Source organism: Macaca fascicularis, chromosome 8, assembly GCF_037993035.2.
Source record: "Macaca fascicularis isolate 582-1 chromosome 8, T2T-MFA8v1.1".
Classification (NCBI taxonomy): domain Eukaryota; kingdom Metazoa; phylum Chordata; class Mammalia; order Primates; family Cercopithecidae; genus Macaca; species Macaca fascicularis.
The window spans coordinates 58,282,062-58,293,086 of NC_088382.1; the positions used below are offsets into that span (position 1 = coordinate 58,282,062).

An 11,025-nucleotide genomic window follows, 5' to 3' on the forward strand; every position below is an offset into this window, starting at 1 on the left:
ATCTCACCTGAACTGTACACACTCAGTTACTTACCAGTTCTCAGAGTCAGGCCTATTGGTAAGGATAACAACATTGCTTGATGTGAATTTGATTAGCTGGGCCTGTGGACGATTCATAAATGAACATGTCTCTACACTTTCCATCAGCTTGCACATCTCCCCATCAGTCTCACCTGCAAACCGTTGCCATGGTGTTTCTTCCCAGCCTTGTCACCACAAGTGGGACCCTCTCTCCCATTGCTGCAGGCTTCCTCGGCCCTCCACCAGTCTACACCATCAACTCACATCTCAAGGGAAATGGTAACGCTTCTATTTAGCACTCACAACTTAAACCACTTACTGTTCCAAATGCTTCTCAAATATTCACTCATTCCATGTGCACACAAACTCTGCAATGAGGATGCCATTATCGTCCTCTTTTTGCAGATAAGAGGAACCCTGAGAGCTCCACCGTTTTCCGCAGGCCCCACTACTCATCAGAGTCACAGAGCAAAGCTGCATACCTGAGTGCCAGACGCCAGCCCCTCTCCACCGGCACTGCATTGAGGGTGAGCTTCTTAACAGGTGGTGCAAACATGAATGCTGTCCGCCTGCGGGTCCCAGCTATACCTCAGAGCAATCTGGGAGCCTTTATAAATAAGAATGTCTCAAGTCCACACTCGATTTGGTAGATCAGGGAGTCTCTTCAAAATGCCTTCAGTGCTTTGAAGGTGAAGCCAGGTTTGGGGACCCTATCTCATGCAGCATAATCCTGCCTGCACCCAAGGCATGTGGTGAATGTTCACTGAGAGAAATGCACAGTGTGTGTGTACATGTGCGTGTGTACACATGTGGTTTGTGTGCATGTGTGCCCTCTGTGTATGCATGTGCTGTGCGTATACACATGTGCTATGTATATGTGTGCCGTGTATGTGTGTGGTGTGTGTATGCATGCCATTTGTGTATGCATGTGCTGTGTATACACACGGGTGCTGTATGTGTGCAGTGTGTGTATAGGTGCAGTGTGTGTATACATACATGCATGTGGGCCTGTGACTCACTCAGCAGAGGAAGGCTGACCACCAGTGGCCTCAGATGGATACAAGTTTGTGGGTATGGAAGACAAGCCACAGAGGTGTGACAGCTGTCACTGGCTGGTCTTAACAGATATGGAAAAGTTGACATGTAACTCCTGAATTTTAGAAAAACTTAATTTAAATCAAAACTAACTAATCAAAACATCTAAGTGGAAGACAAATTTCTTCCAAAGCTCATGCTTTCAATCTTGTGGCTTTCTTAGTTATGGCACTCCACCTGCAGGTGAGAATGTGACAGGCTGAGGCATACTCCTACCCCCACGACCACGGTGACATCCACACCCCAGAGGCACCAGGCCAGCGGAGCCCCAGAGGGAGGCCTCAGAACCAGCAGGTCAGCTGCGTCACTGCTGTGTCAAATCAGGATTCAAACACTTTTAATCGGTGCACTGCTTTGCTGGTGGCCCCGGTACGTGCTCTGTCTGGCCTCTTAGCAGGACTGGCCCTCCCCAGGGAGTGAGGGACTCCACTGCTCGCCCACATCCACACCCCCTGCCAGAACCGAGGAAGGGCATTTTAATATAAATTCCTGCTCCCTGAAAGCTTCCAAAGCTCACATCGTTTTCTCTCACATCAGAGCAAAAAAACTGCAAGTGAAAAATCCCAGCGTAGCAACTGTAAGGGATTAATTTCCCCTCTCTTTTGGCCTTCCCACCTCCTCTAAGGGTTAAGAATGTGGAGGAAGAATCTCTAGACTTGGTGTCTGTGCTTGGTGGGAACTATTAAATTACGGCGGGATGTTTCTGATTAGAGCGAAAGCAGTGCCTGTGCGCGGCCCCGAGAGCCACATGTGCCCGGCCGGCTGCCCCAGCCCCACACTTGCTCGTGGGGCCCCTCCGTGGCACCGACGCCGTGTGGGTTTTTAATGTTGAGCGCAAGGATGGGAACTCGTGCTGGCAAGGGAGAAGGAAACAGGCAATAAAACGGAGAGCTGAGCGGCTTACTGGAGCCAGGACGCTGGGGTCGGCTTAATTGCTCTGAAATGAAAAAGATTCGGGGGTTTTCGTGAAATCCCATAGGCACACTTGCCAAGCCTCAAATATTAGGTTGAATTACAGTTTCTAATCCCTCCCCTCCCCTAGTCCTGTGCCTTATTTCTCCTGGAGGTTTTGTCCCCAGCTTCGGGGCCTGAGAGGGGAGAGGTTGACAGGAGCGGGTCTGGGCTCCACTGTGAGCACAGAAACACCGGCGCCGAGGCACTCTCGGGACCCCCCGGGGCTGCGGGGCCCTGCGTGGACAGCCCCAGGCCCGGAGCTGCAGAAACACCTAGACCCCGTACCTCCTGGAACCACGCATCCATGTGCACAGACATTCCTGGGGGCAGGCTCCTGTCCTTTAACAGAGTCTCAAAGGAGTCTTCAAAAACAAAAAGTTTACAAGCACTGATAGGGAAAACAGAAGGATGATAACACAGAGAGGGACTTTCCCGGGAGAGCACGGCTTCCAGGGACTGAGAAAGTATGGGCAGGTGGGCGGGGCGGGGCGCCATCCAGGCAGGGCTGGCGCGGGGAGTCCCCAGACCCCCCAGCCGTGGGAAGCACCTCCCCCATTCACGCCGGGCAGGACACCGGTCAGGCTGGGGAGGCCGCTCAAGGGCCGGCCGGGGAGTACGAGACTCGACTCGGGGGCCTGCGGCAGGAGCCAAGCATCGTCGCAGGGCAACCAGCAGAACTGAGAGGGAGGCGCGGGGGCGAAGGCTGGAGGGAGCCACGTTGAGGGCAGGAGCCCAGAGCCCCCTAGGGCAGCGCCGATCTGCCCGCCGCGTCCCGCCGAGCTGGGGCTCCCTCCGTGGCCTGCGCCGTCAGGGTCGCCAAGCCGCCCGGAATGGCTCAGGCTTCCAAAAGGAGCAAGCGCCAAAAAGAACTTTGCCCGCCGGGTGATGCAGATGATGAAACTTTCCAAAATGACGCTGAGAGCTGAGTATGTTCCTTTCTACTTAGGATGGGAAAAATCCAGTAAGTTACAGTTTTCAATAAATCTCTCAGAAGAGTGATAGGAAAATGGTGAGAATATGGACGACATGGTGTGAAGTCAAGGAAGTTTTGGAGGCCGTCCATTTTCATATATAACCAAAATGAAGCAGGTCCGTGTTTAAGCTGTCACGTTATCCTCAGCACCAATGAAGAGGTGCTGGTGGGTCTTTTCTTTCTCTCTCTCTTTCTTTCTTTCTTTCTTTCTTTCTTTCTTTCTTTCTTTCTTTCTTTCTTTCTTTCTTTCTTTCTCCTTCCTTCCTTCCTTCCTTCCTTCCTTCCTTCCTTCCTTCTCTCTCTCTCTCTCTTTCTTTCTTTCTTTCTTTCTTTCTTTCTTTCTTTCTTTCTTTCTTTCTTTCTTTCTTTCTTTCTTTCTTTCTTTCTTCCTTCCTTCCTTCCTTCCTTCCTTCCTTCTTTCCTTCCTTCCTTCCTTTCTTCCTTTCTTCCTTTCTTCCTTTCCTTCTTTCTCCCTCCTCCTCCTCCTCCACCTCCTCCTCCTGCTCCTCCTCCTCCTCCCCCCTGAGCTAGGCTCTCACTCTGTGGTTCAGACTGGAGTGCAGTGGCATGAACAAGGCTCTCACTGCACCCTTGAACTCCCAGGATCAAGTGATCCTCTGTCCTCCCCTTCCCCAGTAGCTGGGCCTACAGGCACATGCCACCAAGCTCTGCTAATTTGTAAATTTTTGTTGCCATGTTGCCCAGGCTGGTCTCAAACACCTGAACTCAAGTGGTCCTCCCACGCTGACCTCTGAAAGTGCTGGGATTGGAGGTGTGAAGCACCTCTCCTTGGCCAGTGCTGGATTTTCTGGTTCTTGGTTTACAGAGCAGGTGACTGAGGGTGAGCTGAATTCGGAGACTTGCTCATCCCTCATACTCACACCTGTGACGGAGCTCACAGTGTCTTCCCTGACAGGACATTTATTTGCATTGCTTTTAGGCGGGGGCTCTGTGACCCTGTCTCAGGCACACCTGCCTGAGCCAGGGTCGTGATTCCAGTCTCCTCACCTCCTGATTCTTCTTGCCTTCCTGAGGGCCTGCCTGGCTTCCTGTCTGTCTGTGTGCAATTGTATGTACAGGTCCTCTCTAATGACCCTGTGTGGGCTTTCTGTGGCTTAGGTGGTGGGTGTAGGGTGTGCTGTTGTGAGAGTAGGCTGCTTTAGAAGGAACAGTGCCAGGCATTCAGGATGCCCTGTCCCCCGAGGAATAGCAAGGGCCCACCTACCCCATCAGGAAGCACCTCTGTGGCTGACAGACGGAAGCTGGAATCTTGAGGCACACGATCTTCATGGTTGTGTAGGGGCCATCAGTTTCCAAGTACCCGGTGGTCTACCGTGAGAACAGCAGTGGGTCCTCAGGGCAAGAAGAAGCCAATGGGACATAGAGAAGCAGGGAAGGCAAGTGGGACGGTGGGGTGCAGAAGGAATTCGGTTTCCTGAGCCCTTGGAGGAGTGAACCATCTACCCCAATGGCCTCTGCCCAGACCACTGTGTGGCATGGGGAAGCAACTTTCCACATAGCTTCCTCTGGGAGAAGCAGGTTTGTAGGCTACTCTTCAGAAGAACAGCATCCACTGGGGGGCTCTGTGGGCCTCAACCTCATCACTGTCCACCTGGTGACAAGGGCTTACTGCTCCTCCCTCTACAGCTGGGTGGAGGGAAGAAACAGAGAAATCAAACCCACTCTTGCAGACACACCTGGGCTGATCCAGAAGTGTCATTTTATTGCAGCCTCATAAATACATTCCCAGATGCTATTATTACTCTCATTTTTTTTTGAGACAGAGTTTCACTTTTGTTGCCCAAGGTGGAGTGCAATGGCGCCATCTCAGCTCACTGCAACCTCTGCCTCCCAGGTTCAAGCAATTCTCTTGCCTCAGCCTCCTGAGTAGCTGGGATTACAGGCACACGCCACCACGCCCGGCTAACTTTTTGTATTTGTAGTACAAACGGGGTTTCACCATGTTAGCCAGGCTGGTCTTGAACTCCTGACCTCAGGTGATCCGCCTTCGTCAGCCTCCTAAAGTGCTGGGATTACATGCGTGAGCCACCGCGCCCGGCCTCTCATTCTTTTAAATGAGGCAATGGAAGTCCAGAAATACATTAGTTAACAGTAGCTGTTGTAAAAAATAAACCACTAAATGTATAAAGATTTAAAAATGACAGGCAGGGCACAGTGGCTCATGCCTGTAATCCCAGCACTTTGGGAGGCTGAGGCAGGTGGATCACGAGGTCAAGAGATTGGAGACCATCCTGGCCAACATGGTGAAACTCCATCTCTACTAAAAATACAAAAAATAGCTGGGCATGGTGGTGCATGCCTATAGTCCCAGCTACTCTGGAAGCTGAGAATTGCTTGAACCCGGGAGGTGGAGGTTGCAGCGAGCTGAGATCGCGCCACTGCACTCCAGCCTGGCGACAGAGAGAGACTGTCTCAAAAAAAAAAAAAAAAATATATATATATATATGTATGTATATATGTGTATACATACACACACACACACATATATATAAAACAAATGTTTATTTCTCATTCATTTAAATTTCAATGGAAATCTCAGTGGGTGTTCATTCTCAACTCTCCTCCAGGGCACAGCTCAGGGATGTGGTTCTATGCTCAGGACTTGTCATTTTCCATAAATTTGCCGTGCTTTGTCCCCCTGGTGAAGTTGATTTAAATTTGGTGAGAATGGCATTTTAGAATTAGAGCGAACCATAGCAACAAATGGTCCAAGTCACGTATTTTATTGAATAAGAAACTGAGACTTAAAGAGACTGAGAAATTAACCAAAATCTCAAAATTAGGTAATATAAAAAGTAGGTCATGCATTTGGTTTTACAGACGCATACAGATAAGGCTTTTTTCCTCCTCAATAAATTAAAAAACAAAGTACAGATTAAACTCAGCTCCCAAGTGCAGACATAAAGTGTGGGGTTCAAAGTTCTTCTACAAACCTTGGTTTGAATATTTTGGCAAGGAAAAAAGAAATGCATGTGGCTCTGGTAGCAATGTCTTTTGAGGAGTAACATTAGGCTTCTTTTGCAGCCCCCCCACTTAAATGTCCATCTTTCTTTCAAAATATTTGTTCCTCTTTATTGGCTTACAGTGTGTTCCCAATAGGTGGCAAGTGAGGTTTCCTGATTAACCATCAAAGGGGTGAGCTTGATTATATCTTATTTTTGGTATTTCCCATATTCCCAACAAACATGTAGTGTGAGGTTAGGACAGGAAGCAAGGAAACTGACGGTCTGCAGACCTTCATAGGGCTCTTGAGTGTGGCAGGTGGGACCCTACTTGTAGGATTAGGATGCAAAGGGCTGACTATAAGAGAAGAGGAAAGGAGAACAATGGAGAAAGGTGAGTCAAGATAGTTGTAGTGCAGATAGCACATGTAGGGAGGGGAGGAAGGCGTGATGGCTGTATTTCATCTTTTGATTCACTTCTCTCTGAAGCTGAAGAATGAAATCAACTCTCTCCTTAGGAGATGAAAATCCAGCTTCACCATCTCCATTGCAGAATGTCTGCTTGTCTCACTAAGTGGACTTCCATATGTGGTGTGGATGACATGAACTGCACAGGGCTAGGGCCTGACCATAACAAAGGTCAGATTCTAATCTTCAAGCATCATATTTATCTTTTCACCACACCCTTATCTTCCATTTCCTTCCACCAAATAAAGGGTAAAAGAAAGAACAACAACAAGAAAAACTGTCAACAGCAATGGAGTGTGATCTGCAATAAAGCCCTGAAAACCTTCATTTGCTGATATCAATGCATTCAGGACAAAAACCATCACTGCTCCTTCCTGATTGGCCTTGAGATCAGGCAGGCAGCCCTGACGAAACCCGAACTAGTGGGGTTGGGAGACACACACAACATGTTGAGAAGATTGTTATCAAAATGCAATGTATGGGTGGCCCCTTTCTCTTTTGGTTCTAGGCACTTCAGGAGCCGCGGCTTAAGGTGCAGACATGGCCAAGTCCAAGACCCACACCACACACAACCAGTTCTAAAAATGGCACAGAAATGATATCTAGAAACCCTGATCACAAAGATACAAATCTCTTAAGGGGGTGGACCCCAAGTTCCTGAGGAACATACGCTTTGCCAAGCACAAGAAGGGCCTAAAGAAGATGCAGGCCAACAGTGCCAAGGCCGTGAGTGTAGGTGCCGAGGCTATCAAGGACCTCGTAAAGCCCAAGGAGGTTAAGCCTGAGATCCCAATGGGTGTCAGTCGCAAGCTCAATCAACTTGCCTACATTGCCCACTCCAAGCTTGGGAAGTGTGGTTATGCCCGCATGGCCAAGGGGCTCAGGCTGTGCTGGCCAAAGACCAAGACCAAGGATCAAACCAAGGCCCAGGCTGCAGCTCCAGCTTCAGTTCCAGCTCAGGCTCTCAAAGGTGCCCAGGCCCCTACAAAGCCTTCAGAGTAGATATCTCTGTCTGCCAACGTGAGGACAGGACTGGTGCTACCCCTGCCCCCACCCGGGCTGCCATCTGCATGGGGCTGGGGTCCTCTTGTGCTATTTGTGCAAATAAACCTGAGCCAGGAAAAAAAAAAGACAACATGTGTTGTATGCTTATTTTATTTGTACATACAATAAGTCGAGGTTTGCATAATGATTGTTTAAAGTGAGATAAAAAAATTGTAAAAAAAAAATAAGTCATTGGTTTTGGACAATATGTTTCATTCCTGTTTAGTTGTTTGTAGTTGCCAAATCTACAAAAGTGCAAAACTTTAAAAAACCCTGGTTAAAATCTCTTGGAAAACATACAATCTTCCAGAAATTCCTCTGAGTTTTCCTTTAAGTTCGACAACAAATGGAAAGAAGTTGATTTGTTGTCCTTCAACCCACGGTAACAAAGGTGGAGGTGTAAGTTTGTAGTTTGAAGAATTTCATTCTTATCAATTGTGTCGAGCAAAGTTGAAATAAATTACATTAATTTTATGTAAATTAGTTTCCTGAGCTCTTTTAAAGTCTTGAGTGATTTTTTTTTTTTTGTATTTTGTACTTTTTTTCCTTTTGTTTCTCTCATTTTCTCAGTTTTCTTTTTTTTTTTTTTTAATTATACTTTAAGTTCTGGGATACAGGCTGGGCGTGGTGGCTCATGCCTGTAATCCCAGCACTTTGGGAGGCTGAGGTGGGTGGATCACGAGGTCAGGAGATCGAGACCATCCTGGCTAACACCTTGAAACTCTGTCTCTACTAAAAATACAAAAAATTAGCTGGGCGTGGTGGCGGGCACCTGTAGTCCCAGCTACTCAGGAGGCTGAGGCAGGAGAATGGCGTGAACCTGGGAGGTGGAGCTTGCAGTGAGCCTAGATTGTGCCACTGCACTCCAGTCTGGGAGACACAGCGAGACTCCGTCTCAAAAAAAAAAAAAAAAAAGTTCTGGGATACATTTACAGAACGTGCATGTTTGTTACATAGGTATACATGTGCCATGGTGGTTTCCTACACCCATCAACCCATCATCTACATTAGGTATTTCCCCAATGCTATCCCTACTTTAGCCCTCCACCTGCCGACAGGCCCCAGTGTGTGATGTTCCCCTCCTTTTGTCCATGTGTTCTCATTGTTCAACTCCCACTTATGAATGAGAACATGCAGTGTTTGGTTTTCTGTTCCTGTATTAGTTTGCTGAGAATGATGGTTTCCAGCCTCATCTATGTCCCTGAAAAGGTTATGATCTCATTCCTTTTTATGGCTGCTTAGTATTCCATCGTGTATATGTGCCACATTTTCTTTATCCAGTCTGTCACTGATGGGCATTTTGGTTGGTTCTAAATCCTTGCTATTGTGAATAGTGCCACAATAAATACATGTGTGCATGTGTCTTTATAGTAGAATGACTTATACCCCTTTAGACATATACCCAGTAATGGTACTACTGGGTCAAATGATATTTTGGTTCTAGATCTTTAAGGAATTGTCACACTGTCTTCCACAATGGTTGAACTAATTTACACTCCCACCAGCAGTGTAAAAGCTTTCCTATTTCTCCACATCCTCTCCAGCATCCGTTGTTTCCTGATGTTGTTTCTTGTTGTTTTTAATGATCACCATTCTAACTGGCATGAGACGGTATCTCACTGTGGTTTGGTTTACATTTCTCTAGTGACTAGTGATGATGAGCTTTTTTTCATATGTTTATTGGCTGCATAAATGTCTTCTTTTGAGAAGCGTCTGTTCATATCCTTCACTCACTTTTTGATGGGATTGTTCATTTTTCTTTTGGAAATGTGTTTAAGTTCCTTGTACTTTCTGGATTTTAGCTCTTTGTCAGATGGATAGATTGCGGAAATTTTCTCCCATTCTGTAGGTTGTAGATGTGTGGTGTTATTTCTGAGGCCTCTGTTCTGTTCGATTGGTTTATATATCTGTTTTGGTACCAGTACCATGCTGTTTTGGTTCCTGTAGCCTTGTAGTATAGTTTGAAGTCAGGTAGCATGATGCCTCCAGCTTTGTTCTTTTTGCTTAGGATTATCTTGGCTATATGGGCTCTTTTTTGGTTCCATATGAAATTTAAAATAGTTTTTTTCTAATTCTGCAAAGAAAGTCAATGGTAGCTTGATAGGAATAGCATTGAATTTATAAATTATTTTGGGCAGTATGGCCATTTTCACGATATTGATTCTTCTTATCCATGAGCATGGAATGTTTTTTCCATTTGTTTGTGACCTCTCTTATTTCCTTCAGCAGTGGTTTGTAGTTCTCTTTGAAACGGTCCTTCAGATCCCTTGTAAGTTGTATTCCTATGTATTTTATTCTCTTTGTAGCAATTGCTAATGAGAGTTCACTCATGACTTGGCTCTCTATTATTGGCATATAGAAATGTTTGTGATTTTTGCATATTAATTTTGTATCCTGAGACTTTGCTGAAGTTGCTTATCAGCTTAAGGAGATTTTGGGCTGAGATGATGGGGTTTTCTAAATATACAATCATGTCATCTGCAAACAGAGACAATTTGACTTCCTCTCTTCCTATTTTAATACTCTTTTTTTTTTCTCTTCCCTGATTGCCCTGGCTAGAACTTCCCATACTATGTTGAATAGGAGTGGTGAGAGAGGGCATCCTTGTCTTGTGCCGGTTTTCAAAGGAAATGCTTCCAGTTTTTGCCCATTCAGTATGATATTGGCTGTGGATTTGTCATAAATGGCCCTTATTATTTTGAGACTCGTTCCATCAATACCTAGTTTATTGAGAGTTTTTAGTACAAAGGGGTGTTGAATTTTATCGAAGGCCTTTTCTGCATCTATTGAGATAATCGTGGTTTTTGTCATTGGTTCTGTTTATGTGATGGATTATGTTTATTGATTTGCATACATTGAAGTAGCCTTGCATCCCAGGGATGAAGCCGACTTGATCGTGGTGGATAAGCTTTTTAATGTGCTGCTGGATTCAGTTTGCCAGTATTTTATTGAGGATTTTCACATCGATGTTCATCAGGGATAATGACCTGAAATTTTCTTTTTTTGTTGTGTCTCTGCCAGGTTTTGGTATCAGGATCATGTTGGCCTCATAAAATAAGTTAGGGAGGAGTCCCTCTTTTTCTACTGTTTGGAATAGTTTCAGAAGGAATGGTACCAGCTCCTTTTTGAACCTCTGGTAAAATTTGGCTGTGAATCCTTCTGGTCCTTGACATTTTTTGGTTGGTAGGCTATTAATTACTGCTTCAATTTCAGAACTTGTTATTGGTTTATTCAGGGATTTGACTTCTTTCTGGTTTAGTCTTGGGAGGGTGTATGTGTCCTGGAATTTATCCATTTCTTCTAGATTTTCTAGTTTCTTTGTGTAGGGGTGTGTATTGTATTCTTTGATGGTAGTTTGTATTTCTGTGGGATCAGTGGTGATATCCTCTTTATCATTTTTAATTGTGTCTATTTAATTCTTCTTTCTTTTCTTCTTCATTAGTCTGGCTAGTGCTCTGTCTATTTTATTAATCTTTTCAAAAATCCAGTTCCTGGATTCATTGATTT

At 45.8% G+C, this 11,025-nt stretch overlaps 1 pseudogene; it reads left to right on the forward strand.

Moving 5' to 3' along the window:
- The first annotated feature begins 2,624 nt into the window (after positions 1-2,624).
- LOC102122958 (large ribosomal subunit protein eL29 pseudogene) lies at positions 2,625-7,609 on the forward strand (annotated as a pseudogene).
- The last annotated feature ends 3,416 nt before the right edge of the window (positions 7,610-11,025 follow it).